We start from the raw sequence: 24,167 nt of genomic DNA, 5'->3' as shown, positions 1-24,167 counted from the left end.
TCAGCTCCTCACTCTGCCTGGGTCCTTCCCTCCCACGGCCACGGCTGAACCTTGAGCAGAACTTCAGGCACAGACGGGGGCAGGGCTTCCCCGGCGATCGTGGCCTTCACGCATCCCAGGGGCCCACTGGGCTCCACCCTGCTCCCCAGTGCCCCTGTGAAGCGCCCGGTGCCCCACCTTGTCCCCACGTTACTGGGAGGAATCTGTCCCCAGGGCTGTCCCCAGAGTCCAGCCACAGCTCCTGCAGGCTCCTCACCCCCCAAGGAGGGACCTTTGAGGTCCAGGCCACGCTCTTTCCTCACAAAACCCCAGTGCACTGTGGTCGGGGGTCCAAGGCTCTGGTCCCTTTTCTCTGAGGAGCAGCTCCACCAGGCTAAGTCAACTGCAAAGCCCCTTCCATCAGGGTCAAGGCGAAAGGTTGTCTGTGAGGCGTCTGCCCTAAACGCGACAGCGGGACCCCATAGTCTGCGGCCCGTCAGCGGCCTTCTTGTCCCCTGCGTCCCCAACACGCATCTGAATGCCTGCGGCTTCTGCTCTCACGAGGATGGGCTGGGAGACCCGGGAGACGTCCGTCTGTCCCTCTCCCATCTCCCCAAAGGTGTTTACTGATGGCTCTGCCCCCACAAACAGAGAGCAGAGGGATGGGTCTCGCCCTCACGCAGCTTCTATTTAGGGGAGACTGGGAACAGCCACTGGGCAGCTACCCTTGGGACCACGCTGGGGATCTGGACGGGGCTATCAGCGAGCCACCGGGGTCTGGGGGCTTCCTCGAGGAGCCGGCAGGGACGTTGGGGCGGAAGGCAGGCCAGTGGGCCTGCAGGGGGGAGGGCAGGGGGGCTAGAGACGCGGGGTCAGGAGCGGCTGTCCTTGCCCCCCTCTAAAGGAGCGGCTGGCAGGCTGGTGGACTCCCCGCCACCGCATCAGGGCTTCCAGACGCCCAGCCCGCAATCCCGTTCTGCTCCCGGCCTCAGCCTGGAGAACCTGCCATGAATTGCCCCCAGCCTCCCCAGCCCGGGCAGGGAACAGGGGAATGAAAGAAGCCACACGGCCGAGAGGGAAGTCCACGGAGGCGACCCACTGAGAGAGGGATGGCTGGAGAAGATGCGTGACACACACACAGTGGAGTACCCCTCAGCTGCAAAAAGACACGCGCGTGCCATTTACAGCTGCATGGATGGAACTAGAGATTCTCCTACTGAGGGAAGAAAGCCAGAACGAAAAAGACAAAGACCATCGGACATCACCTACGCGGAGCATCGAAACTACGGAACAGAGGGTCCTGCCTCAAACCCAGAAACAGATCAGGGCCAAGGAGAGCAGACTTGGGGCTCCGGGGGGAGGGGGAGGGGTGGGATGGTTGGGGCACAGGGAAACGCGTGTGCCTGGGCCTCTTGGCTCAACAACGGGACTGGAAGAATCCTTGTAAGTCAACAATGCTTTAACTTGCCGAAAGAAAAGAGACATACAGGACTCGCAGCACTTCTGGTCTGAACGAGAGCAGCCCGCGTGTGGCCCCGTTCCCCGAGGGACAGGGAGCCATCAGCCGGCTGGGGCCCGCGGAGCCGAGACCCGGCTCAGTCCCCTGCCTGCCAGCGGGAGAGCGGGGCCCTCGGCTTTATCCCAGAGCAAAAGGCAGGTGCACGCGTCCCTCGGTGGCTCAGTTTTGTATTTTAGGTGAAGCTAAGGGCCGGTGAGGTTTGGGGCAACCTGGGTGCCTAGCCGGGGCCGTCCCGAGACACAAATTATTAAAACAGGGAAAGAAAATCTTTTTCCCCCTCAAACACCACTGACTTGCTTCAAAACGTGCCCTGACTGTGATGCTTTTGCGCCCATGACGTGAGATGGGAAGTGACTCTTTTTTTTTTTTTGTCTTTTTGCCATTTTTAGGGCTGCTCCTGCAGCATATGGAGGTTCCCAGGCTAGGGGTCTAATTGGAGCTGTAGCCGCCGGCCTACACCACAGCTCATGGCAACGCCAGATCCTTAACCCACTGAGCAAGACCAGGGATCGAACCTGCAACCTCATGGTTCCCAGTCGGATTCGTTAACCACTGAGCCACGACGGGAACTCCGGAGGGGAGGTGACTCTTGAGTTAGGACGGAAGCCACCTCTGTGCCCACACTGTTCAATTTCAATTTCTTAACGTTCTGGGCTCATCATTTGTTCATCTGATCAAGAGCTTGGTAATTAACCTCCCCCAAAGCTCTCTACACGCAAAACACCCATTTTATTCACAGGTAACACCCCCACGAAGCGGCATTTTAGGAGCCGGGGTCCCTGCTTCCCATTCCGAGGTGAGAGCTCTTCCCCGGACCTCGGAGGTGCCCCGGCTTGACCAGCAAACCTTCAAACATCACAACAGTGGCAACAAGGAGGTCCTTCTGGGTGAGACCTTGGGCCCCGACTTGTCCATAACTGCAGGCCACCTGCTTCCCCTGGTGTGGACAGAGCACAAGGTGCCCACGGGGTCCTGTGGAGACCCCTCCCTTCCCCTCGCCCTCCTCCCCGTCCCCTCCTTCCTCAGGGGAGGGGAAAGAGTGAAATTGAAGGCTCCACGGGTGCAAAGCATGCGCGGTGAAGCTCCACTGCCCTGTCCGTCTTAGCTGCAAACGCTTCACTGTGTCACACTGAACCAATGAGCTAGAGCCGTGGGCCTATCCTGGTTATTGCAGCCACCGGGACACTCAGGCGGGGACTTAAAGGGAAAACCAAACCTCGGCCCCTCCACCCGAGCGGCCCTGTGCCAGGCTGAGCAGAAGCTGTCGGGGCCGGCGTCGCAGCCCCGGGGCCGGCAGTCCGCAGCGCAGCACCCCTCGGCCAGGGACCGCACGGTGGAGGGACGTCGGGGCGGCGAGATGCAGGAACGCTGAAATGTCAGGGACAGCGGTGTGGACAGGAAGGAGCGGAACCATCCCACGGCCCGCGTGCAAGCGCATCGGCTGCGCGGCCCGGCCTGCTCCTCTCCCTCCTCACGACCTGTCCAACCCAGTGGCCAGTTTCCGTCGCTCTGGAGGCGGAGAAGGGCCCGGGATCGCAACGTCGGCTGTGCAGGGTCAGGGCCACCCAGGCCCCGGCCGGCAGAGTTCTCTGTCTGCGACATCATGGGCCGGGCCAGGCTCGGCAGACCCGGCGTCCCACGCGGGCCATGGGCTACAGTGCATCATGGCCCGGGGGGGGGTCCCCTTGCTTATGCTTGTTCCCCCCCAGCCCCCGCCACTCCGTGGCCCTCCCCAGCGCCGGCCTCACGCCCCGTGTGTTGGTCCACCTGCATCTACCCTTTCGCATAAACAGCAGAACCATCGTTGCAACTCATCTCCCAAAGCGCAGCCGCTTCCCGGTGACCGAGCAGCGAGCTCCCAGCCTCCGCGCCCACCTGGGTTCCCAAGACGGCAGATGCCGGTCGCTCCCCCCTCCTCCGCGCACACTGGCCTCCACCGTGGAGGTCGCAGGGTGAGTCCACCCTGCCTGGACGACCCTGTGCCGGGGTGGGAAACGAGCCACCTTTGGGAGGTGGTCACCCCGTGACCAGCACTCTGTCACCTGGGATGGAGGGAGACGGCCCCTGGGACAAGCCCTGCAGGCCTCCGCCAGCCCCTGGGGCCTCAGGCTCTCACCAGAGCTGCAGGGCCAGGCGGGCCCTCCCCTGACTGGTCACAGGTGGGGTCAGCGCCCTGGAGGCGCCCAGTGTGACCCGCAGTACTGCCATCTGGGGACCCGGGGACTCTGGCCAGGCCGCTGAGCAGCAGGAGTGGGTCTGGCCTTTCCGCCTTCGCTGGGGTGCCCACATGGGGGCAGTGGCCTCCCCCAGGGGCCCCCAGCCTTCTCCCCCAATGGTGAAGGTCACTGAAAAAGCAGAATGCAGCTCTCCAGGCGCCTCCCTTTCGCTTGCTGGTCTAATTTCGGGAGAGCATCTACTGATTTCATCACTATGGCCAACTTAATCAGAAACTTCTTTCACAATTCTTTTTTTTTTTGCCATTTCTTGGGCCGCTCCCGCGGCATATGGAGGTTCCCAGGCTAGGGGTCCAGTCGGAGCCATAGCCACCGGCCTACGCCAGAGCCACAGCAACGCGGGATCCAAGCCGCATCTGCAACCTACACCACAGCTCACGGCAACGCCGGATCCTTAACCCACTGAGCAAGGGCAGGGATTGAACCCGCAGCCTCATGGATCCTAGTCAGATTCGTGAACCACTGCGCCACGACGGAAGCTCCTTCATTCACAATTCTACCCGCTGCAGAAACCACTTGCAACTTCCTGTCGCAGCAAATCGTCTGCACCTCGTTCCCCATCCCGTTTCTCATTTCCCCAAGTTCCAGAAAATCAACACGGAGCCAGAATGAACTGGGGTTACGCGGAAGCCATGTTTTAGTTCCTTGTTTAAAAAGCCTTCTGCCCTGGAGCCTGGAAAAGGCATAAATTGCTGTGGAAATGCTTCCAGTGCCGAATTTTGGGGTAAAGAATGGATTTTATCATCAAAAAGAGACTGACGGTCATGTCGCTGCCTGAGAAAAGTATGCAGGGTTCTGGCGAGCTTGTGGCCGTCGCGTGTCTCTGGAAAAGTCCACCTGTCCCGTCTGGGCCCCTGAGACAGGCTCAGACGTGCACCTGCAGGGGCCGTGAACTGGACACGGGCCCTGCCTTCTGCCTCTGCGAGGACGGCGTCGTGAGCCCGCAGCTGCCGCCCCGCAGCTCCCCCTGAAAGGAGCTCAGGGTGGGATCAGGGCTGAGCACTCTGAGCTCTGGGAAACCTGGCAGAACAGGCCTTCAGAGAGTTGGGTATTTTCAGGAGAAGATGTTATGAGCCCAATTTTTGCATCTCCTCGTCTCGAGAAAAGCCTAAAACTCCATCGTGGTGACGTCTGCTCCTGGTGACTGGCCGTGACCTTCGCAAGACCCGCTGCAAACTTCTGTAAAGCGTCCTCTCTGCATGTACCCTCCCCTCCGCCCAAACCACAAACGCGCCGGCCGCCCCTGCCTCCTCGGAGCCGGGTTTCAGAGCTCCCGCTCCGAGACGCTGCCTCCTGGGCTCTGGGCCTCATTTTGCCCCCACCAAAATGTAACTCTCAACTTTTAGGTGGGGCATTTTTTTTCTTGATAGGTCCTTCACCCCTCCTGACGTGGCCTCGGTCTCCACCGCGGGGCCACTTCTCTTGGTAGCAAAGAGAAAGCTAAGCAAGAATTGCATGCTTGGCTCTGATGAGCGCCTCTACACACACACACACACACACACACACAGAATTAAAAAACCCACACCTGGCCTTCACCGTGGTTTTGCTGCTTGTTTATGCCATGTTTCTCTGAGATGACAGAAGCAGGCAAATGCTATCACGTGGCCAAGAATTTAATTTCAGGACCATGTGATACAACCTGCTTGTGTGGGAAATATTTACCCCTTTGCTTTCTGCGCACCCTAAAGTTGCTTCCGTTTTTTTAAAATTCATGGCAAATACGATTCCTGGAGGTCTTATAAACCGTGTCCTTCAAGCGAATAAATATAAATGTCACTCTGTGCCTCCGAGTTCATTTTCGAAGACCTGGCTTGAGAGGGTTCCTGCCACTCCACCAAATCTTCTCGGTGAAACGCTGACTTCCCTTCTCGCGACAGTGGAGATGCTCAGGATGGTGATTTGGGGCCCTCAGAGCGTAGGATGTGCTGCAGAAACGCTCACAGCCTCATCGACAGAGAAACGAGAACCTTCCGTCCCCAGAAGCCGCAGCGTCTGCCGCTGGAGGAGGTCAGGGGTCTGGCATCCAGGCCGCGACAGGTGCCCGGCCCCAGGCTGCCCGGCCTCGTTCTCGAGGTCATAGCAGCTTAAGGTCCTGGACACAGAAAGGGTCGTTCTGTTGTCTTGTGTTGGTTTCTTCTAGAAAATGCAGAGAAAATTCACTAAGCCCTGGCTGGAATCCACCGACCCAACCCCGACGGGAACACGGAGAAGCCACCCACCCAACCCCGACGGGAACACGGAGAAGCCACCCACCCAACCCCGACGGGAACACGGAGAAGCCACCCACCCAACCCCGACGGGAACACGGAGAAGCCACCCAGAGGAGATCCGCAGCGATGGGGCCTCACGCTGCCAGTCGGGCAGGGCCGAGCTTGGGTCAGGAAGTGGCCCGAGCGGTCAGCCACGTGGTCACCCCCACGCGCTGGGGTGTGTCCGAGGCCTCAGCGTTAGTGCGCTTGGTTCGACGTGCTTGCATGTGAAGTACCGGCAGCTGGAACATGTCACAGCAGCAAGCGCCCTGCAGCCGCGCCTCTTAATTCCACTTGGACAGACGGGGATGGAGGCCACTGCCTAGAGCCGAGCGGGTCTCCCCGCGGGGCCTGGAACTGCATTTCTTAAAATACACCCCCCCTCCCATCCCACCATCTCTGCAGAAAGCAGGGCACTCACTGCAGGGGACGGGGCCCCAAGGAACCCTCCTGCATCCGCGCCAGCAGCTGCCCCCCGCCTGGTGCTCCCGCGGCCCTGCCCTTGGCACCCAGACCAGGTGCTCCTGGAGGCAGGTCTGCCGATCCGGATCCGGCCGCGTGCTGCCCTGGCGCCAGAAGAGGAATGACTCTCTTTCATGGGCAGCAACTGCAATCAGCACCCTAAAGAGTCCCATCCTTGGTCTGCCCCCTTGCTCGGTTTGGACCCGGCACGGGGGTTGGCGTCTGGGCGGAGGCTCCCTCTGGCACTGGTGTGTGTCCCACGTTCTGTGCCAGAAGAGCTGGCCCCGGGCAAGATGTGAGGAGCAAGCTGTCCCTGACGGTCCACGTTCTGTCCCTGGATGGTCTCTTCCTGATGGACCCCTGGCCTGCAGGTGCCAGGCAACAGAAGAGCAAATATGGAAAACCATAGAAAAATCCAGGGTTGAGAGATGACACAGCTGTACCTCATTTATTTAGCATCGGTTAGGTAAAAAAGTTATTCCAAATAAACGTATTTCCAGGTACTTAAGTGTGCCTGCACAAGCACCTGTGCAAAAGGCCAGAAATGGAAGTCTACTTTAAAAACATTGCTAATTTTGGAGTTCCCATCATGGCTCAGTGGTTAACGAATCTGACTAGGAACCATGAGGTTGCGGGTTCGATCCCTGGCCTTGCTCCGTGGGTTGAGGATCTGGCGTTGCCGTGAGCTGTGGTGTAGGTCTCAGATGTGGCTCGGATCCTGCGTTCCTGTGGCTCTGGCGTAGGCTGGCAGCTACAGCTCCGATTGGACCCCTGGCCTGGGCACCTCCATATGCCGTGGGAGCAGTCCTAGAAAAGGCAAAAAGAGAAAAAAACTATTGCTAATTTCTCTGATGCCTCCAGCCCAGAAGAAGGAACAGAAACAAATTTGCTCTTGATGGCTCGGAGCCCTCACTTCAAATATTAGCACAGTGCTCTTAGAGCTGAGACACTGTGGGACAAGGAGGCCGTCCCCACATTCCAAATGGTCCCACCTGGCTGCGGAGAAGGAGGACCACCCCAGACTAATAGCATCCTTCTGGTTTGAATGAGACCCTTTTCCACACATAGAAGGTTTTAGAGGTTCACCAATTTATGAACGCAGATGGGATCATGGAATGCGACAGTCAAGACGCCCTTGAAAATGATCAAAAACGTTCATTATGGGGTCCCCATGGATTCGTCACCCACACAAGATCCTGTATGCGTGTCACTGCTAAAGTAAAAGAAACTTTCCTTTGTGTGACGGTGTCAATGATTCTCCACTGGCCTCTGCTTCCCCATGATGCCCAAAGATGGGGCGTTTTACAGAAGAACAGCACCATAATTTCAATCTCCCAGGTTAAGAGCTGGTAGAATCTGCTTCTCTGTTATCTTCGTTTTTGAAACCCTTTATTGGACTGTTTTTAAAGTACCACCACCCTCATTCACAGGTGCACACGTGTTTTCGGTTCAAAGCATCCATCCAACAAGGAGAGAGGGTACATGTTTAAAAGAACCCTGAACAATCAGATTGTGATCATGACCAGAATAACCACATCTGGTAATAGAAAACCATACAGGTTAGGCTAAGGACATACTGGGATGCTTGGGGTATAAGCAGTAGGCCAGGAGAAATAAAATTAAACCATACAAGACAAACACAACCATTCCAAATCTACGGCATGCGGCAAAAGCTGTTCTTAGAGTGAAATTCATAGTAATACAGGCCTTGCTCAAAAAACAAGAAGAGTCTCAAATAAACAACCTAACCTACCACCTAAAAGAATTAGAAAAAGAACAAATAAGACCTAGTGTCACCAAAAGGACAGAAACAATAACGATCAGAGGGGAAATAAATAAAATAGAGATTAGGAGATCCTACTGTGGCATAGTGGGTTAAGAATCCAACTGCAGTGGTTTGAGTCACTGCAGAGGTGCAGGGTCGATCCCTGGTCCAGTGCAGTTGGGTAAAGGATCTGGAGTTGCCACAGCTGCAGCTCAGATTCAATCCCTGGCCCTGGTACTTCCCCATATGCCATGGGTGTGGCCATAAAAAAAGAGAGATTAAAAATCAATAGAAAAAATCAATAAAACCAAGAGCAGATTCTTTGAAAGGGTAAACAAAACCAAAAACCTCTGGCCAGAATCACCAAGAAGAAAAGAGAGAAGACCCAAATAAATTGGAAATAAGAAAACAACTAATACTATAGAAATACCCCCCCCCAAAATGTAAGCGAATATAATGAATCATTATATGCCAACAAATTGGATAACCTAGAAGAAATGGACAAGTTTCTAGAAACATACAGCCCACCAAAACTAAATCAAGAAGAAATGATAGTTTGAATAGACCAATCACTAGAAGTGAAACAGAAGCTATAATTTTTTTTAAAAAATCCCTACAAACAAAAATCTAAGAGCCAGATGGCATCACTGGGAAATACACACAAGCATACAAAAAAAAAAAAAAAAAAAAAAACTTATACTGATCCTTCTCAAATTATTCCAAAAGATTGAAGAATAGGAAATATTTCCAAGGTCATTCTACGAAGCCACTATCACCTTGATATTAAAATCAGAAAAAGACACTGCCAAAAAGGAAAATTATAGGCCAATATCTTTGATTAATAAAGATGCAAAAACTCTCAACAAAATCTTAGCAAACCAAATCTAATGGTATATTAAAAAATTATACACCATGGTCAAGCGGAATTTATCCCAGGGATGCAAGGATTTTTTAATATCTGCAAATCAACGTGATGTACCATATTAACAAATTGAAGAATAAAATGCATATAAAGATCTCAATAGATGCAGAAAAAAACTTTTGACAAAGTTCACTATCTATTTATGATTTAAAAAACTCTCCAGATGTAATCACAGAGGGAACATACCTCACATAAAGAAGGCTGTTTAGGGTAAGTCCACAGCTAACACCAGACTCAACAATGAAAAGCTGAGAGCAATTACTCTAAGATCAGGAATATGACAAGGATGCCCACACTCACCTCTTCTATTCAACACAGTATTGTACGTCCTAGCCACAGCAATCAGACAAGAAAAAAAAAATAAAAGGAATCCAAATTGGAAGAGAAGAGGTAAAATTGCCTTTATATTCAGAGGACACGATATTACATACAGAAAACCCTAAAGACTCCACACAAGAACTACTAGAACTTATAAACAAATTCAGCAAGGTAGCAGGATACAAGATTAACACACAGAAACCTATTCCATTTCTTTACACTAACAGAAAGGGAAAGTAAAAAAAAAAATCCCTTTTAAAAATCACAAAAAAATAAAATAAAATATTTGGGAATAAATCTGACCAAGGAGATGAAAGACTTACACACTGAAAACTATAAAACTTTGACAAAAGAAATTGAAGAGGATTCAAAGAAATGGAAAACTATCTCATGCTCCTGAATTGGAAGAATTAATATAGTTAAAATGACTGTGCTACCCAAAGCAATCTACAGAGAGTGTGACCGCAATCAACTACCCATGACATTTTTCACAGAGCTGGAATAAATAATCCTAAAATTTATAAGAAACCAGAAAAGACCCAGAATTGCCAAAGAATCCTGAGGAAAAAGAACAATGCAGGAGACAGACGTCCTCCCATATATCAGAAAATGCTACAAAGCTACAGCAATCAAAGCAGCATGGTATAGGCACAAAAACAGACAAACAGATCAATGAAACAGAATAGAGAGCTGGGAAATAATCCCAGATACCCACGGTCAATTAATCTTTGACAAATGAGGCAGGGATACACAATGGAAATATGACAGGCAGTCTCTTCAGCAGGTGGGGCTGGCACAATGGGACCACTGCATGTAAGTCAACGAAACTAGAAGACGCCCTCATACCGTACACAAAAATAAATTCAAAATGGCTTGAAGACTTACAAATAAGACATGACACCCTCAAACTCCTAGAAGAGAACATAGGCAAAACATTCTCTGACAGAAACCATACAAATGTTTTATTAGGTCCGTCCCCCAGATAATAGAAATAAAGGCAAAAACAATCAAAGGGGACCTAATCCAACATACGTGCTTTCATACAGCCGAGGAAACATAAACAAAATGTAAAGATAACCTGCAGAATGGAAGAATATATCTGCAAATAATGCGACTGACAAGGGCCACACTTCCAAAATACACACATGGCATGTATAACTCACTATCGAAGTGAGGGAGGGGAGGAAGGGATGGATTAGGAGTTTGGGATTAGCAGATACAAACTACTATATATAAAATAGTTGAAACAACAAGATGCCACTGCACAGCACAAGGAGCTATATTCAACATCTTGTAATAACCTATAATGCAAAAGATTATGAAATTGAATATGTATGTGTATGCATAACCGAATCACTTTGCTGCACACCTGAAACGAATCCATAATAAATCAATCATACTTCTGTTGAAAACAAGAATACAAAACAACAACGACGCAAGCAGGAACCATGCCTTGTCTTCTGTCAGCTCTGCTGCTTCTGGGAACTGGGTTTGCAGACTAAGGACCACAACACAAGGTGAGCCAGGGACCAGCGGTGAGAGCGGACCGCTGCCTTCATCCACCTTGCACCAAAGAGACATTCCGCGGAATCCAATGAGACAATGAAAGAACGTGTGTGTGCAAAAACAGCCTTATTTTTTTCCCCGTTTTCTTAGGACCAGGATGTGGAGATAAAGGACCCCTCCTGCACTGTTGGTGGGAAGGCAAGTTGGTGCAGCCATCGTGGAAAACAGGAGGGAGCATCCTCAAACAATTACAAGTAGAACCACCAGCTGGAGTTTCTGTTGTGGCGCAGTGGTTAGCGAATCTGACTAGGAACCCCGAGGTTGCGGGTTCGATCCCTGGCCTCGCTCAGTGGGTGAAGGATCCGGCATTGCCATGAGCTGTGGTGTAGGTTGTAGATGCAGCTCAGATCCTGCGGTTGCTGTGGCTGTGGTGTAGGCCGGCGGCTTCGGCTCCAATTCGACCCCCCACTTGGGAACCTCCATATGCTGTGGGTGCGGCCCTAGAAAGCAAAAACATACAAAAAATTTTTAAAAAGAATAACATTATTTTTTATGTCCAGCTGGTTTAGTTAGGCAAAGGTTTTATACTAAGGTGCCTTTTCCAGCTCTTTCTCAGTCTAACCTAATTCTAATAGTATAGAATTCTTTTTTTTTATTTCATTTTCCTTTCCTCCTGTTTTTCTGTTTGGATAACTATAACAATAAGAGATTAAAACAGCCCTTCCGTAATTTACCAAGGATTTCAGATACAACCTGGGACAAAGAATAGAAGCCTTTACTGCATATGGATGAATTCAAGGTCAAATGTCACTGCAATTTCTGCTTTGTAGACAGTTATTTACTGGGTAATTATTAGATAATTGCTCCCTTTCCAGAACCTTCCCTAAAAGACTGTAGGTGCATAGGGGGCAGGGCCCATAGCTCATTCCCTTGTGTGTTTTCCGTAGTGTTTGATAAACACTTTTTACAGAGCACATGTTTAAAAATACCTGCTGAAGGCATGAGCAGATAAATGAAGAAACAAGGCAGAAAGTCCCGAGATCCTGTGTGATCTGCAGAGTTAGAGTCGCCTGCATTTTTTTTTTTTTTTTTTTTTTTTTTTGTCTTTTTGCCATTTCTTGGGCCGCTCCTGTGGCATAAGGAGATTCCCAGGCTAGGGGTCGAATTGGAGCTGTAGCCACCCGCCTACACCACAGCCACAGCAACGCAGGATCCGAGCCACATCTGTGACCTACACCACAGCTCCCGGCAACGCCGGATCCCTAACCCACTGAGCAAGGCCAGGGATCGAACCCGAAACCTCAGGGTTCCTAGTCGGATGCATTAACCACTGAGCCACAATGGAAATTTTCAAAGCATGATGCTCACGGTGGAGCACTGGGTCTGTCCTCACAGAGAGCTGCCCCATGGGACAGGAGGAAGTGCATGGGGTTGGCAAAAACTTAGCCAAAGGAGAAAAAAAATTTTTTTAATTTTTTATTATGGTTGATTTACAGTGTTCTATCAACGTCACCTGTACAGCAGGGACCCAGTTATACAGAAATGTACATTCTTTTTCTCATATTATCTTCCATCATGTTCCATCACAAGTGCTTGGGTAGAGTTCCCTGGGCAGCACAGCAGGATCTCATGGCTCATCCAGTCCAAACGCAATAGTTTGCATCTACTAACCCCAAACTCCCAGTCCCTCCCACTCCCTCCCCCAGTTCCTCAGCAACCACAAGTCTGTTCTCCAAAGTCCATGAGTTTGTTTCTTTTCTGTAGATAGGTTCATGTGTGCTGTGTATTAGAGTCCACATATAAGTGATATCATACAGTGTTTGTCTTTCTCTTTCTTTTTTTCTTTCTTCCATTTTTTAGGGCTGCACCCGCAGCATGTGGAGGTTCCCAGGCTAGGGGTCGAATTGGAGCTGCAGCTGCTGGCCTACACCACAGCCACAGCAACGCAGGATCCGAGCCATGTCTGCCACCTACACCACAACTCATGGCGACCTCGGATCCTTAACCTACTCAGCAAGGGCAGGAATCAAACCTGTGTCCTCATGGGTGCTAGTCAGATTCGTTAACCACTGAGCCATGATGAGCACTCCTGTCTTTCTCTTTCTGACTTACTTCACTCAGTATGAGAATCTCTAGCCCATCCATGTTGCCGCAAATGGCATTATTTTGGGTTTTTTATGGCTGAGTAGTATTCCATTGTGTATAAGAACCACATCTTCTTAATCCATTTATCTGTCCATGGACGTTTAGGTTGTTTCCATGTCTTGGCTACTGTGAAGAGTGCTACAATGAACATGGCAGTGCATGCATCTTTTGGAATGGAAGTTTTGCCTGGAGAGATGCCCAGGAGTGGGACTGCTGGGTCCTATGGTAGTTCTATATTAGTTTTCCGAAGTACCTCCATTCTGTTTTCCACAACGGTTGTACTGTGGAATTTGCATCCCCACCCACAGTGTAGGAGGGTTCCCCTTTCCAAAGGAGAAAACTTACTATAACCAGCCATGCTCCAGCTTCAGCAAGGCTCCCACCGCTGAATGGCAGGCTTCTTGAAGGCAAACTCTTCCTTGAATATTCCACATCAGAATCCTAGCCCAGTGCCTTCTCTTTCAGCCAGTCAGCTCCTGCACAGATTAGGCAAGTTTCCAAGATACTATTCCACTAAGCAGGACTTGTGGGGTTATTGGCCACGGCTGAACATTTCCCTTTCATCCACTGTTATCCATCCACCACCCTTCCAACCATCATCCACCCATCATCCATCCACCACCTTCCATCATCCTTCTAGCCATTACCCCCACCATCCTATCCACCATCTATCCATCCATCCCTCCACCCAGCCATCACCCATCTATCCATCCATCCCTCCATTCACCCAACCACCCACTCATCTATCCATCCAGCCACCCCTCTATCCGTCCCTCCATCCACTCAACCATCCACCCATCCATCCGTCCATCCACCAACTATCCATCCACACACCATCCATCCGTTCACCTCTCCATCCATTCATCGTCCATGCACCATGCACCCAACCAACCGTCTATTCATTAATCACCATCAGCACATCCATCCACCATCCATCATCCATCCATAATCTATCTATTCATCAATCCGTCATCCATCAACCACCCATCCATCCATTATTCACCTCTGTTCATCCATCTTTCCTTTAGTTCCCAAAAAGAGGTAACACTAGAGTTTTCCAGGCAAACTCTTTTTTTAAATTCAAAAACTCACTTTTATTTCCTAATTGTTTAACATAATACCACCTTTTCCAGTCTTTCCTTCTGCTCGCTCATTTATTTCTCTTTTTCTTCCCGTTTCTCTTGAAAACCCCACAGAGGAAAGGAGACAGCTGAAACTGGAGGCTTAGACAGAGCAGAAGAAAAAATTCTCTCTCCAAAGGCGCAAGGCGCCTGAGCACTTAGCTGACCTATCCACACGGCACGGCAGAGTGCCAGTCGGTGCCCATCTGTGCGCCGCACTGAATCCAATGGCTTGGTTGTCTCTCTCTGAGTTTCTCTAAGCCGTGATATCTTCAGTTGCCTTTTCTCCATGTGCCTTTATTTGTTCATTTTGTGGGTAACCTAAAATACTAAAAGAAGTGAATCCCCAGTCTATTGAAGACGTTTTCAAGGTGCTTTCAGATAATTTGACCAACGAGAGTGAGGACCCGACCGAAGCATGAATGGCATCTCTGGAAGAGCTGGAGCAGGGGCAGGACTTCAGCTTCAGATGCAGCAGCAGGGATGCTGGAGACGTTTGCTCAGTTTGGACTCCACCCCAGTTCTGCGTCACCGCAATGTGACCCCATCTCACACCTGCTTTCACTCTTCCCTGCCCACGAAAGGGACCAACACCTGCATTCTCTGCCCACCCCGCTCCCCATCTACATATTCAGAATCTACTTTCAAAGAACGCTGAATATATGGGCGCTTTCTTCCCTTTATCTGCGATGATGCAAATAGCTATTCATAGGAATTTGAAACAAATAACGAATCTGTCTGTCTGTTACGATTGTCTGGCAGCCCTCACACGGAACAGAAAAGGGAAACATCTATTCCTTAGAGCCTGGTAATTAGGACAAAGCTACAGCGTCTAGGATCTAGGGGGAGGGGAGGGGAGGGGAGGCAGGAAGGGAGGGAGATGAGATGGGAGGAGAGAAAACCAGAGTCGAATTTCAAGCCCTTGAACCCTCCCTTCACCGGGGCAGGTTCTGAGCTCCTCAGGCTGCAGGGATGGGCCCTGAATGGACTGTCAGCAGGTCCCTCAGGCTCGGAGTCTCCCCAGAAAACAGACCACAGATCCCTCAAGGGTCCCCGCTAATGACTAAGAACTGCTTCCAGGAACTTTGTCCTTCAAGCCAAAAGAAGCAGCATTTCTCGAAGAGAAAGAAAAACTAAGTTTATCTCTAAGGCGCCATCTGACGCTCTGAGAGGAGGAAAGTGGCGAGAAGGGGACGGTGGCTGCCGTTTTGGCACAGAGCAGGCCAGCTCTGTGGCTCACAAACCACGTGCTTCCGGTGTGGGGCCGCAGCACCGCCACCTGGGGTCACACGCATGCAGACCGGTCAAGTGCTCCGGCTAAGCTGGGCCCAGAGAGGATGGCCGGCCGAGCCACCCAGAGGGTTCAGGGTGTCCTCACTCAGCCGCGAGGGCCGAGGGGCCCCTGGAGCCCACTTCCTCCACGAAGGTCATTAGGGACAAATCCCAGCAAACACCACCACCCCCCCATCAGAGGCGCAGACAAAGTGGTTTCCATGGCAACGGCTGGACAAGCGCGTTGCCGGTGTGCGGCATTCATTTAAAATATTTTCCCGCAGTCTCCTTGGACTTGGTTCTGTGAAACACAAGTGCTGGCAAGCTGTCTAATCTGCAGCAGCCTTTGAAACTCCATCCAGTGTGTGTTGAAGCTGAGCCAATTAACGTGAAGCGAATTGGGTGGATTGCGGAGAAGCTGGCAAGACTGTGTTTACCAATTAGGTTTTTTTTTATGATGCAAATGTTGCACAGCATGCAGCAGAAATAAAAGCCAGCTAAGCTGAATATGAAACTGTTAATTGCATTTTCGGAGACACAGCTACAAGGTGAAACTAATCATACAAATGATAAGTGAGTTTCACCACCTACAGTGCTTCGCTATTGCACTTGGACTTAATCTGTGTTGAAACAGCCCCGCACATCTTTGCAGGGAAGGAAAACACGGCATTTGGTGGAACCTCCCAATTTTAGAGGGAAAATCGTGCATATGTGGGAAGCGGGATAAAGGATAATTTTCACTCAATCAGATTACCACTGTTGACAAACACGGCGGCAGAGGGCAGGATGGTGCTTCTGGAAATGTCTTTTTTGCCTTAAGAGCGTAGAAAGGTGCATTTGCAAACGGACACCAGCACCTCCCGACAAGGGCGGCTTGAACTCGTGAGAGATGAAAGGTCAGGGTCATTACCCACAGTTGATGTTCCCCACGAGGAACATCAGACGCACAGGCCGTCGTCACAGCGGGGGGAAGGGGTGTCCTGAGCGCAAGCTGAGGTGCGCCTGGCAGCCAGGCTGGGCACGGGCTGGGGGGCCTCTGTCTGGATAAGGACCCGGGCCCGGGGCAAGAGGGCTCTGGGCTCAAGGTCTCCTGACGGGGCTGGGGCTGCCCGGGGCGCTCTCCAGCGACCCATCGAGGTCTGGGCAGAACCAGTTCTGGAAGGGCGTTGGGGGGGGGGTCCCATCTGGGTTAGGTGTGCTTTTAAAGGCGCCAGGGAATTTGTGTTCTTCTTCTGAGAATGAACTGCTTCATGATAAAATGCCTGGGCAGTGACGGGGACACAAGCCAGCAGCCAAGAACAGGTGAGGGGTCACGCTCTGTCCCTCGGCCGGGTCCTTGAGGGAGGCTCTCCTGGGGGTCACCAGAGTCCCCTCCTACGTGCGAGCGGCCGTGCGTGCTGAGGACGTGGCAGATGACGTGGAGACGGGTGAGTAACACCGTGCCGGGTCCTGGAAACAGGCTAAGACGGTGGATCACAAGCCTCACCGACAAAGGGGGGCCACTATGTGGGGCGAGGGATGTGCTAATTAACTTGATCTGGGGGATTTTCACCATGCGGACACACTTCAAATCATCATCCTGGGCACTTTCCTTTCCTTTCCTTTTTTCTTTTCTTTTCTTTTTTTTTTTTTTTTTTGCCTTTTCTAGGGCTGCTCCCACAGTATATGGAGGTTCCCAGGCTAGGGGTCCAATCAGAGTTGTTGCCACTGGCCTACGCCGGAGCCACAGCAACACGGGATCCGAGCCGCGTCTGCAACCTACACCACAGCTCACGGCAACACTGGATCCTTAACCTACTGAGCGAGGCCAGGGATTGAACCCGCAACCTCATGGTCCCTAGTCGGATTTGTGAACCACTGTGCCATGATGGGAACTCCTGGGCACTTTTTCTACATTGTAATGTTATCTGCCAATCACCCCCACAAATCTGAGAAAACAGGGCAGGTGGGCGGGTGGGAAGGAGGGAGTGAGGGACACAGCCCCCCGTGCCTCCAGGTAGAGGGTCAGAGGGCACCGTAACCACACACAGCAGGCCCACCCCGGCCCCTGACCCCACCATCTCTTCCAGCTGATGCACCCACAGCCCATTGCCAGCCAGCCTGACCCAAGAGCCGGAGGCAGACGCGACCCATTTGAGCCGACAGACTGCCCTTCAGAGACTCTGCTCCTTCCTGTCTTTTTTCTCACAGCCGTCACGTCGCTGTGGACCCAGGAGTTAAGTGCATTTGAGTCTCTGCTCAAGGACAAGCCTCAGGGTACGGCCCCGAGAGATGGCACCCCCCCCCACCCCCACCGCTGCTGCCAAGAGTCTAAAGATCCCACCAAAAAATCTACTAGAGCTCATCAATGAGTTTGGTAAAATGGCAGGATACAAAATTAACACACAGAAATCTCTTGCAGTTTTATATACTAACCATGAACTGTCGGAAAGAGAAATGAACAAAACAATCCCATTTCCTTCCAGTCACACCCCAAAAAGAGAATGACTGGGAAAACACCTACCCAAGGAGGTAAAAGAGCCGTGCTTGGAAAACTGTAAGTCACCGATGAACGAAACGGAAGACAGCGCCCACAGATGGCAAGATACCCTGCGTTCACGGATCGGAAGAAGTATGATGGTTCGAATGACCCTAACACCCCAGACAGTCTACAGAGTCCATGCGATCCCTGGCAAAATACCAAGGGCATTTTTCCCACAGAACCAGAGCAAAACATTTTGAAATTTGTATGGAAACACACAAGACCCAAGAGCCAAGACAGGTTTAAGAAGGAAGAACAGAGGTGGAGGGATCAGGGTCCCTGACTTAAGACCATACTACAAAGCTAGAGGGATCAAAACAGCATGGTACTTGGAAAAAAATGGATGCAGAGATAAACAGAACAAAGCAGAGCGCCCTGAACTAAACTCACACGTTCACGGTTCAATAATCTATGACAAAAAAGGCAAGAACATTTGCTCGAGAAAAGACCACCCCTTCGATAAGTGCTGTTGGGAAGACTGGACACCTCCGTGTAAGAGAATGCGATTAGAACATTTTCAAACACCGTACACATGAAAATCGACTCAAAGGAGGTGACACACCTAACGGTCAGACCAGAAACCATAAGATTACATACCAAAACGTAAGACCAGAAACCATAAAACTCCTAGAAGAAAACAGCAAGAACACTCTTTGACATAAGGTATGGCCATATTTTTTTTTTTTTGGCTCTGTCTCCCAAGGCAAGGGAAATAAAAGCAAAAATAAACACATGGGACATAATTAAACTTAAAAGCTTTTGGACAGCAAAGGAAAGGACCAGCAAACCAAAAAGACAACCTACGAAATGGGAGAAAATATTTGCAAATGATTTGACCAATAGCAGTTAATATCCCACTTATCATAAACAGCTCAAACAATTCAACTCAAATAATTCAACATCATAAAAGCCAACAACACAATTAAACATGGGCAGAAGACCTGAGCAGACAGTTTTCCAAAAAAGACATACAAACGGCCAGCAAGCACATGAGAAGATGCTCAACATCACTAATTATCAGGGAAACGGAAGTCAAATCCATGGAGAGACAGCACCTCACCACCCCCCAGAAGGGCTGGCATCAGAAAGTCTACAAATAACACATGCTGGAGGGGGTGTGGAGAAAAGGGAACCCTTGAACACTGTTGGTGGGAATATAAATTGGTGCAGCCACTGTGGACCACAGTATGGAGATTCCTCAAACAAATAAACACAGAGTTGCCATAGGCCCCAGCAATTCCACTCCTGGGCATTCGCCCAAAGAAATAGGAAAATATTAACTCCAAAAATATACGTGTACTCCAATGTTCACAGCAGTGTTATTTACAATAGCCAAGGTATGGAAGCCACCTAAGTCTCTAACGACAGAGAAATAGGTAAAGAAGATGTGGTGTATACACACAGGGGAATATTACTCAGCCATGAAAAAGAATGCAATTTGGCCATCTGCAACACCATGGATGGACTGGGAGGGTATTAAGTTCCATGAAGTTAAGTCTGAATGTGAAAGACAAATACTGCATGATATCACTTATATGCGGAATCTAAAAAATAAAACGAGTGAATAATACAAAAAGGAAACAGATGCACGGATATAGAGAAAAAACGAGTGGTAAGCCGTGGGGAGAGGGAAGGGGAGGGGCAAGATGGGGGAGGGGAGGAAGAGGGGCACACGGCTACATAGAAAAATAAATCAGCTGCAAGGACATGCTACAGCTGGGGAAGACCACCAATATTTAATAACTATGCACGGAGCCTAACCTGTAAAGACTGGGAATCACTGCCTTGTACCCCGGAAACGTACATAAATATTGTAAACCAACTATACCGCAATTGTCTTATTCTTAAGAAATGCATAAATCAGGTGAAATTAATTCACTGAAGTTAGGAAGCAGCGTACACGACCACACTCACGTGTGATACGGAAGGAAGGGCAGCGCCTGTGGACCAGCCGGAGCCGAGGCTGGAACCACGGGGCGCCCAGGATGACCTCCAGGGTCAAGGGCCACGCTGCCCCGCAGATAAGACGCTATAAGGGTCACAGACTCAAGGGACTCTTTCCTGATTCTAGGGCTGTCTGTTGTCCTAACTGTGTTTGGTCAGAAAGTAACATTGATCTGGTATCTCTTTCCCGTGTAGAAATATCTATACATCAACCAGTACTGGAAACAAACAGCACATGGGCTGGACAGGGGACACAGGAGGGGAGGGTGTGAGCCCCTCCTCTGGGTGGGAGACTGGAAGCCGGGGGTGGGGGCGGGGGGGAGGGGGGATGCACAGGGTCAGACAGATCAGGGTGGACGGCGCCCCTGACGGCAGGATGCAGCCATCTGCCTGCAGACCTGGCCACAGACTAGCTTATTTACACAGGATTGCTTTCTCTTCCTTAGCATCTTTTCTCTAAAGAATTCAAAGGATGAGAGAGGGAGCTAAACTGCGTCCGACAGGAAAGCCAGGATGTCTCGCGAGCCCCTGGTGTGGACTTGTATTTAGCAAACGACCCAAGAGCTAGGGGCACCTGCTTGGTGGGAAAGGGGCTCGGGTCTTACTTGTCTGCTTCATGGTCTCTGGAAACGACCCTCGTGGGCTGGTGCAGCTACAAGCACAGCCGGCGGGGCCTGACCGCAAAGGGAGCCGGCCGGGATGGGGGTTCCTCTGCCCCACTGACCCCTTGGCCTTGCCAGACCTTCTCCTGCAGGCTGGGCTCTGCACCTTACACCCAGCCAGTGCCCAGGGTCGCCAGGAATTCCAACTCCGTGCCAGTCCCACGACTTCTGTGCCATGCACTTCCTCCCAGGGCCCATGGCTGGGACCCCACCCCTGTCCCTCGCGGCTTGGACAAGGGGCATCCCCGAGGGCCCAGCCTGCCCCTGCTCCCCTGAACAGGTGCTGTTATCACTACGGCTCACTGCAGCTCCCTTCCTGGGCTTGGACCCGGCTCCTTGGGTGCATGGCTAGAAACAGCGAGAACGAGGGGCCCAGCGCGGCCACCTCAGCTGCATCTTGGGGGGATTTCCTGTCCTGATTGAACTGAACCTTCAACGCTGAGCAGAGTCTCACTGCAGGGGATGGGCGGCGCGGGGCGGGGGGGGGCTCTTCCAGGTGGGAGGCTTCGGTGCCAGTGAGGCTGCTGAGAGCCCCCAGAACGAGGCGGGAAATGGCTGAGGGGATGCAGGCTGGGTGGGCGAAGGGCCTCGGACTCCGTCTGTGTCCAGCAGTCACTGGGGACTTTGACCTGGTGAGAGGACGGGTCGGGACTGGATTAGAGGGATCTGGGAGGGTGGCTGGGCAGGGGGCTGCCCACGGCTGGGAGGTGGGCAGCAGCAAAGGGGCTGGAACAGACCTCAGGACCGGCTTGGAGGTAAAATCCACCTGGTGTGGTGACTTCTGATGTGGCTGGTGAGCCCGGCCACCCCCGGCCACCCGTGCTCCAAGGATCACGGCAGGCGCAGAGCCTCAGGTGGAATGAGGAGACGGCAGAGGCCGAGTCCAGGTGGAGGCCACAGAGGAGCTGCGCTTTGCTAGATTGAAAGGGCAGAAAGGCACCCCGAGCCTTTAGGAGCTGAGGGCGGGCGGGGTCCACACCCACCGTGGCGATTCCCCGCCCTGCTCCCCGACTTCGCTTCGTGCAGCCTCTGGCCTCGGCCCTCCCCTTCCTGCCCTCCACTGGTCCCAGCCTTACAAGGACTCTCCTCCAAGGACGTCTGGTCACAGGCCCCTTTCTCGCTTTGTGATCTCGTCTCTCTGCAGCCTGAAAATAACCCCTCTCCTGGGATTTTTTTTTTTTTTTTTTAGGGCCACACCTGTGGCACATGGACGTTTCCAGGCTAGAGGTCGAATCAGAGCTGCCGCTGCCGGTCTATACCACAGCCACAGCAACGCTAGATCCGAGTGGCATCTTAGACCTACACCGCAGCATGTGGCTCTTTAATCCACTGATGGAGGCCAGGGATCGAAGCCGCATCCTCGTGGATACCAGTCGGGTTCTCAACCTGCTGAGCCACAGCGGGCACTCCTCTCCTGGCATCTTTACACTCGAAATCCTCAGCTGCGTTTCCGTCCTGCTCGGTCGCTGCTTTGCCAGGCAAACACCCTCAACTCCTCTGCACCTCGCTCAAAAGCAAGTCTTCCGGCCTCTTAACCGTTCTGTGCTCTGCTCTGAGCTGCCTCCGATCCGCTGCCACACTTTGGCTTCTCAGGTTGTAAATGCCGGCATTTACTTCGTTAGAACACAGCAGGTATGAGAAAGCAATTGGATGAGAGGCAAGGCACCATAATGATAGGAAAACAGGTTCAAACGCCTTGAATAAAAACAGCAAGTGAGAGGCGTTCCCATTGCGGCTCAGCAGTAACAAACCCGACTAGGAACCATGAGGACGCGGGTTCGATCCCTGGCCTCGCTCAGTGGGTGAAGGATCCGGCGTTGCTGTGAGCTGTGACGTAGGTCGCAGACGTGGCTCCAATCCTGCATTGCTGTGGCCTAGGCCGGCAACTATAGCTCCAATGCGACCTGGGAACTTGCAGAGGCTACAGGTGCACCCCCCCCAAAAAAAACCCAGCAATTAAGAAGGGAGAGAAAGAAAGAAATCAAATAATGCCAAATAGAAGACAGTTTTCTAATTCAGGACAAGTCAATGAGAGACTCAATCAATGGTGGTGTCTAAACAACCACATGTTAAGAAAGGGCACAGCAGGCAATACTTTCCTTAAGGAAGTCGACGGAAGACACACATGTTGGTCATCCAGGCTGAGCACAGACCCGGCCTTGGCTGTAAGGTGTTGGGTCTCTGGAGCTTCACTGTCACCCAGACCAGCACCACACAGCTTGGTGCAGAGACTTGAACTCTGATGTGCTCTGTCAGCTGCAAACCCTGGCCCTGGGGAGGGTTTGCTACCCCCCAGCCTGGTCCCGGGGGACTTGGACAGGAAGCGGGTTTGGCTTCAACTCATTCAAGGTACCGCAGCCTGGAAACGCTCGCAGGCGAAATGTACACGAGCGGGCGTGAGGGTGGCCAATCAGGGCCGCCTGGGAAGCCTTCTGGTGAAACCGGAATTTCGCAAAAGTTACCATTTTTCAAATACGTGTGTCCCACACGTAACTTGCTGTTTACCTGAAATGCAGGTTAAAGACCTCTCTCCCTGTGTTTGTAACTGCTTGATCTGAGGTCAAGGGCTGAATCGTGGTCCCTCAAGTTCGAGCAGAGACGCCCTGGCCCCAAGGATCAGAAGGGGATTTATTTGGACACGGGGCCTTGAGAGAGATGATGAGGTCAACATGACACACGCAGGCGGAGGGGCCGTGAGGACACAGGGAGAAGGGCCGCCTGCAAGCTGAGGCCCCCCCGGCTGACACACCTGGATCTCGGGCTCCCAGCTCCAGAGCTTGGAAACCACAAGCTGCCTGGTCTGTGGCGGGAACGCAGCCCTGGAGATGGATGCATCTGATAACTCCAGTTCCAATAAAAGTTTATTTATAAAAACAGGGGGCCAGTTCATGGGCCGGAACTTGCCAGCCTCTGTTCTGGAGAAAAAGCAAGGCCAAACCAAGGCGATGTTGCGAGGCGCCCCGGAGGGGGTGGTCTCCGTGGTCCAGCCTCGCCCACCGGCTGCAGACCCCGCGGTCCTGGAACTCACGGCTTTGGCCTCCACTCTGGTGGGAATGGGGCACGGTAGTCTTAGTCTGCGCTGGGGGGATGCCGTGTCGGGGGGGCCCCCCGACCTTCCCCAGGTGTGCTGGCTCCTCCTGGCACCACCCAGCAGGCCCTTCGGAGCCCAGCCCTCCTCCGTCACCATCGGGTGTCCCCTCAGCCGTGCATCCCGCCCTGAACACCAGCCACATCTGCGAGGAAGAGACGCCTGGGGGTGTCTGGCTTTTATGAGCGCACAACGGCCCATGACCCGATGACAAGGCCAGGGCCTGGGGGCTTCAGACAGGAGGGCAGGTGGCCTCCCCAGTGCCCAGGCGCTTCCACAGAGCAGGTGGAAGGCCTGCAGCCCTGGGCTGAGGCATCTGCTCTGGTCTGAACGTGTGTATTTCCCACATTCGCGTTGAAGCCTCACCCCAAAGGCTGCCATGTGGGCAGGTGGAGCCTCGGGGGTGATGAGGCCATCCTGGTGGGAAGCTGTTCCCAGGGGCTCATCGCGGGCAGACTCT

General features: G+C 52.1%; 1 protein-coding gene across 3 annotated transcripts in view; it reads right to left on the bottom strand.

Moving 5' to 3' along the window:
- PTPRN2 (protein tyrosine phosphatase, receptor type N2) overlaps nucleotides 1–24,167 on the bottom strand; it is a 668,485-nt gene that overhangs the window by 327,657 nt on the left and 316,661 nt on the right. The window lies entirely within an intron of this gene.

Source organism: Sus scrofa, chromosome 18 (assembly GCF_000003025.6).
Source record: "Sus scrofa isolate TJ Tabasco breed Duroc chromosome 18, Sscrofa11.1, whole genome shotgun sequence".
In the NCBI taxonomy this organism is placed as follows: Eukaryota; Metazoa; Chordata; class Mammalia; order Artiodactyla; family Suidae; genus Sus; species Sus scrofa.
The sequence above is the reverse complement of the archived record's forward strand: the minus strand, read 5'-3'. Positions and strand labels throughout refer to the sequence as shown.